At 50.5% G+C, this 6227-nt stretch overlaps 1 protein-coding gene across 5 annotated transcripts in view; it reads left to right on the top strand.

Annotated features, from left to right (window-relative positions):
• CPEB1 (cytoplasmic polyadenylation element binding protein 1) overlaps nt 1-6227 on the top strand; it is a 54288-nt gene that overhangs the window by 1291 nt on the left and 46770 nt on the right. The window lies entirely within an intron of this gene.

The following is a 6227-nucleotide window of genomic DNA, read 5'->3' as shown; positions in this document are numbered from 1 at the left end:
TGAGTGGCGGGGGGGCAGGGCGCCTCCTCGTGACTCAGGGCCTTTGGGTTTAAAGGCGCCGCGGCCCTCTGGGGGCGGCCGGTGGGGACTCTGAGCTGCGCTGCAGACTCTTGGTGGCCTCGAGTGTCTGTCCAGACGGGAGCTGTGCGCACGGAGGGAAGTCCCCGCGCCCCGGACGCTTCCATTTCCCTCAGCCGTCGCACGTGAGCCCCAAAGCCACCGCGCCTGAGCTCACGCGCCTCGCAGCGCGACCCCCACCCCAGTCTCCTTCGTACCCAGCGGGCGGCTGGGCTGGCGGCCCAGGCAGGGCGGGGCTGCTGGCGGCCGGGCCCACCGCGCTGGGCCTGTGGGCACAACGAGCGCCACGACGGCAGCGACGCGGCCCCTTTAAGGCGGAGGGATCGGACCCCTCGTGCCGCGCGGGTTTCCCTGGTCAGAGAGGTCACGTGGCTTCACACGTTCGATTGGCGGAGAGCCGGAGTTCTGGGGCGGGGCCGGCCTGGCCGGGTGGGTCACGCGCCGGTGGGTGGCCCGGCACGTGCGACTCCGCTTCGCGCTGGGGACCCGTGGCTCTGAGGTGGGTCACGGGGACCTGGGGTCCGGGGGACATGCAGGCTGAGGAGTTGGCGCAAGCATGGCGCCTGGCCAGGGGAGAGGCGTGCATGTGGCCGCCGCTTTGCGTTGCTCTCCTCAGCCCAGACCCCGGTCAGGGCCCCAGCTCGCGTGCGGGTCGGTGCGGACTCGGCTGTGGCCGAAGGTTCGGCGGGAAAGTGGCGGAGGCGCAGACTGCTGTCCCCCCGGCCAGCACACTGGTGAGGGCGTGAGAGAGGCCTGCACCTGCTCTGGTCCCCGGGGCCTGGGGTTCGGACCCAGGAAAAGCTTACGCACCTTCGATTGTCCTACGTGGCGCCGTTCCCGGGCTGGGCCGCGCGTGGCTGTTCTCACGGGCAAATCCGCCCCAGCGTTCTTGCCTGGTTCCCATGGGCCCGGCGCTGCCCCAGGCACCGGGAAGGCCCGGGGACCTTGGCGCCGAGCTCGTCTTTCGGTGGCTCGCGAAGGAAGCCGGGCCTCGCCCCGCCCCCACCGCACGCCCAGCCCGCAGCCTGGGCCCTGGGCAGTGCCATATTTCCCTGGGCAGTGCCATATTTCCCTGGCACCTGCCTCCTTTGTCTCCCTGGCTACCGAGGCACGGAGTAAACTGCTGCTGTGCGTCATTTGCTGAGCCGGGCAAGTGGGCGGAGCGGGTCCTCTAGGCCCAGGTGGATCGAGGCCTCGCATCCACCCTGCGGTGACAGCTGCTGTCAATGTGCCTCTTGCAAGTGTGGTTCCCGAGGCCAATTTGCTCCCTTAGGCTCAGGTCCTCCTTGAACCTAGGGACACGTGCTGGGTTAAAAAGAAAAGAAACGACTGCTAAGAGGCAGAAGTAAACCTTGGAAGTCTCGGCTTGGCGGGGGTTCCTGGTCGGTTCGTTTTTGTGGTCGGTGGAACAGCAGTGGAAGGAAGCTCTGCTTCTGGAGCTCAGCGGAGCTCTGGGCTGTCGGGGGCCCCTCGGGACGGGTGTGCGGGGCCTCCCGCTGGTCTGTTCTCGGTCCTCATTGAGTGCCCCAGAGCGCGTTGCTGTCCAGTTTGTTTTTGTCACCGATTTCGCTTGAACTCGACTGCCCGCTTGCTAGAACTCGGTTTTGGACGTTCATGGCCCTGTATGCGAACCCATTTTTGCCGTGTAAAACTCTTGCCTTCCCCCTCCCATGCATCGTCTTGTAAACGTCTCCCTGTGTGGAAGGGCTGCTGTGCCCACCTGTGCCACCGCAGGTGGTCGGAGAGCTGATGTGTGAGGGGCATGATGGTGGAGCCGACCCTAGGCTCTGGATCTGGGGCGGTTCTGTGGTTCTCTTTCAGTGCGGTACACACACCAGTCCAGTGTCTGGTGAGGCAGAACCTGCAGGAAGGTGGTAGAGGTGGTGAGACTGCACGCTCAACACCAGGCTTTCTAACAAGCTAACAATAGTAGCTAAGTCTTAGTATTTTCACGGGTCACCAAGCTATTTGTTTTGATTTTGAATCTTAAAGTGGGCCGCAAACCCATAGCCCTTCCAGGGTCTGAGGTAACATCAAGGGAGTCAGGGGAGGGAAAGGAAAGAGCAGTGCTGCCTCTTAAGAGAGTGGTCAGTTGTTGGTTGTCATGGTGCGAATGTGGGCCCCGAGTCGATGGATCTGTGACTTTTTTCCTAGTTAAGCCGCCAATCTCTATTTTCTAAATGTAGCGATTAAAAGATCGTCAGCGTTGTGTGGACCGAAGGTACCATGTCTCTTAAGATTGCATTCCATGCAAGGGCTAGTTTGGGATCTGTCTGAGAACATCCCTTACACATTCTCTTTATTTTTGCATATGATGAGAAGGCTCAGAAATCGAGTGCTAAGGTTACTGAATGGTAAACCGGGGTGTAAACCTAGGTCTTTCTGGTGTCATAGCTCAACCTATGACACTGTGTATTCAGAGGGACCAGGGGTCATTGGCAGTGTACCTTGTGTATAAAACACAGTGTTCAATGGGCTGGTCACAGCGAACCTTAACTGCGGTTGGAGGGACTCTGGTGTCGTGGAAGGCAGTGTGGGTCTTCTGAGCTTTAGTGCAGCGGTGTTGACGTCGGGAGGAATGTGCTGTGTCTATCATTCCATGATGTGTGTGAGAGCAGTTAGCTGATCCTGAGAGAACCAGAGGTCTGGAGCAGTCAGGCTCCTCCCCCTGTGGGGTGACCCACCCAAGCCTCTGCACCAAAGATTTTCCTTTCTAAGAACAGTTAAAAAGTCACTAACTTTTTCCTTCTGAGATAAGGCAAATTTGAAATTACATCATTGTTTTAAGACCTATAAAAGTAGACTGGGGCTCGTTAAAACTCACCTTTTCTCTTAGCTAAAATTTCCATAATTTTGGCTCTTAGATTTCCAGGAAGAATTAATAAGGGTTTTAGCAGTACGTAGTAAAAATCTTCTGGGATGAGCTCCCAGGGCATCAAATAACCCCCCTAGGAATGAGGGGCCGGGCTTTCATTCTGGGCAAAACTTAGAATCCCAGCAGTGTACACAGCCATACTAGGAGATGCAAGGGGATATGTACCTCTATTTCTGTACCTTTTTCCCCCCATAGCTAAAGCATATAGCAGTAAAGAGCATATACAGACAGAGCCAAATCAATTTTTCTGAGAATGCCGATTCAAATACAAACCAGATAGCTATTTTACCTGTGGTCTGGAAAGTTTTTGGACAGATAGGAGCTTTAAAGTGTTACCTGTCCCCACTTGCTTCTCTAGAAACCTTTACAGGCCAAGTACTCGGGTATGAGTTCAATGTTTGGGAATTTGGGGGTGGAGGAGACAGGTGAGATGACTAAGTAGCTCTCTGCTGGTGTTTTAGTGTTTATGCTCTTGGTGATATCTGTGCAGATTTTCTCATTCATTGGTTCCAGGTTCCTTAGCTAAATAACTTTTCTAAAATTGTTATGTGTTTGTTGAAAAGATAATTCATTAGTGAGTTTGTAGTTCTGGCTGGACGTTTGGGACAGGAATGCATACCAGACCCAGAGATTAATGTTTAGGCTGTTGTCAGTAGCTAGTGGTGGAGGCAGTAAAAGAATCATGGGATCAAATAGCAAATTATTTTCTCTCCTATGGAAGAGCTGTGCTAATCCCATCCTGTTCTGCAAGTCTGCTTTTCCTAGTCAGTGCCTAAACTGTGGTGGCTCTGGGGACGACTTGCCAGAAAGCCTGGGGGTGGGGAGTGAGGAGTAGGAAGGAGGTCGGACCTAGAGGTTAAAGTGGAGGAGTTTACACGAAGAATGTTTGCTTCTGTTTGAGTTAAAACCCAGGAAGCACTGATGGCCCCTTTCAGGGATCATTCCGTCTTGGGTACTGCTTCCCCCCACCCTCAGCACCACCCCCCCTGCAGCTTTGAAATGCCCTTCCTTTCCTTTCTGCCATTGTTGCAGCCTCTTTTTAGTTCACAGATTCCAAACGCTGAAAGTTTTTATGTTCAAGACAGGACCCTCAAAATAAGGCATTTCTCAATTATAATAAATTGGCTGAAAAGATTGAACTAAAAGGTACATAATGTATGTAATTGTCCATAGGAAAATTATCTGCCTTTCCATAAAAAGTCAGTATCCAAATTTCAGCATTAAATTTGCATCATAGATATAATTTTCAGTGAGTTTTGCTATTGAGGTTTAAAAAGGCTCCTGTTGGGGATATTTTGCCTCCTTAATATATGTGTTTTAAACCACACAGGCCTGGGGGGGTAGGGTGGGCGGGTGGAGTTCCTGACTAAATGGGCTTTGCTTTCAGTCCCACGGAAGAACACTTAGGCAAAGATACCTTTAACCTCTACCTTGTTTTTTAGTATTTCTGTCTACTTGGAGCTCCTTTTTAGGTTACAGTGGGGTGACACTCTTTGCTTTGGTTTTTAAGGCTGCTTTGTGATGGCTTTCCTTGAGGTAATTGGAGACTCCCCAGAGGGCAGGTCTGAAGATTGACTTGTGTGCTAAAATGGGTCGCAGTTGCTGATTCTGAGAGTCACTTAACCATAACAGTGTTACCGGTTTCTTTATTCTCGACCAGCATAATATGCTCACGTAGGTACCTGGTATACGTGCCCACATCAGCATATCACGGGTTTAGCACCTTGGCCTGAAGTCTCCATTGACAAAGGTATGAGAGTAGCTCTCCTCCCTGGGAGAAAAGCAGTTACCTGGAAGGGTGGGTTGGGTTTTTTTGTGTGTCTTTTGACAGAACACTTAATCTCTTACTAAACACCAGTGCTCTCTGCATCCTGGTTTTGTGCTCCTGGCTCTGATACCATCTGTCTCCTGAGTCTGCCTTTTCTCCTGAGACACTTTTTTTAAGCTGTAAGTTTGAAATTATTTTGAAGCTGAAAAGGTGTTAGGGACCTGTCTCTCAGGTATAATTTGGAGCTGACTGACACCGAGCTCAAGTTATAACGTCTGAGTCTGTTTTCATGGACAAGGAGAATTAAGCTCAGAATGAAAAGTGGTGGTTCTAAGCTTATGCCGTGAGGGGGTAATAAACCCCGGCCTGGAACCCAGGTCTCTTTATTTCCAGACTAGTGTTATTTCTAGAATTTATGCACCTTGGCATCTGTTATGTTGGTCTCCGATTAATCACATTTACTTAAAATTCTCACTTGGTTCATAGGATTCTAAGGCTTTCTTCTTTTTTTTTTTTCCTCCTTCCTTCTTTGTGATAGGTCTTTTCTTGTCCTGGCACTTACAGGCTTCCTCCTCCCCTGAATGCCACATTCCCTATGGTTCATTCTGTTGGCTCATTCTTGTCCTCTTACACAGAGGGCCCGTGTATTCCTGTAGCACCAATTCTCTCTCTGTGATCAGGTTTTAGGTTGAACCCTTTAGCCTTGATTGTTCTCAAGACCTGTAGTTCTCATGGGCCTCCTGGATGAATGTGTCTATTTCAGGCATATTAAACCCAGAAGGTCTAAAAGCAGAACCATTTTCTTCCCTTTCCTCATCTCCTGGGGCTCATCTAATTCTAGCCCCTCCACCCAATTAGTATTACTACCATCATTGAAGATTCTCTTTGTCAATAGCTTGACTCAGTTTTTATAAGCATCAGTCTTGTCTAGCATGGTTTTTTTTTCATTGCAAACCACATTGGTTATATGTGAATTGCCTATCATTTTTACAATCTTTGCTCAGTGAGTTTATACAATTAGTTTCTGGTAAGAGACAGACGTGGGGGTGAAAATATTTCTCCCTAACTATCGGAAAGGATTTTTTTTTTTTTTTTTTTTTTTTTTTTACAATTACGCTCGTGTCCTCTTGGGAGAAAGAACTCCAGGTGTTTTCATTTTTATTTTTTAATTTTTTTTTTAAACCATTAGAGGCCCCAGTACAGAAGGATGCACTTTCCACCCTTCTCCTTAGCTGTTCTCATCTGTTCACACCCATCACTCTGTGCGGCTCCGCCATGCTGGTGGTCCTGTTGCTCCCTAGACTCCTCCCTCTGACTCTGGGTCCTTGGTTCTTGATGGATGGTTGTATCCCCCAAGCTGAGTGGTGAGCTCTGAGTAAGAGGGCCTTTTCCTAACCCATCCCCCCAGGAACGACTAGTGAGATGTTGCATGATTACATACAAAAATTTTAAGGTGAAACTCAAACTTCCCTTGGAATTTTGGACTTTAAGAGGCTGAATTTAGCT

Source organism: Pteropus alecto, unplaced genomic scaffold (assembly GCF_000325575.1).
Source record: "Pteropus alecto unplaced genomic scaffold, ASM32557v1 scaffold60, whole genome shotgun sequence".
Classification (NCBI taxonomy): domain Eukaryota; kingdom Metazoa; phylum Chordata; class Mammalia; order Chiroptera; family Pteropodidae; genus Pteropus; species Pteropus alecto.
The sequence above is the reverse complement of the archived record's forward strand: the minus strand, read 5'-3'. Positions and strand labels throughout refer to the sequence as shown.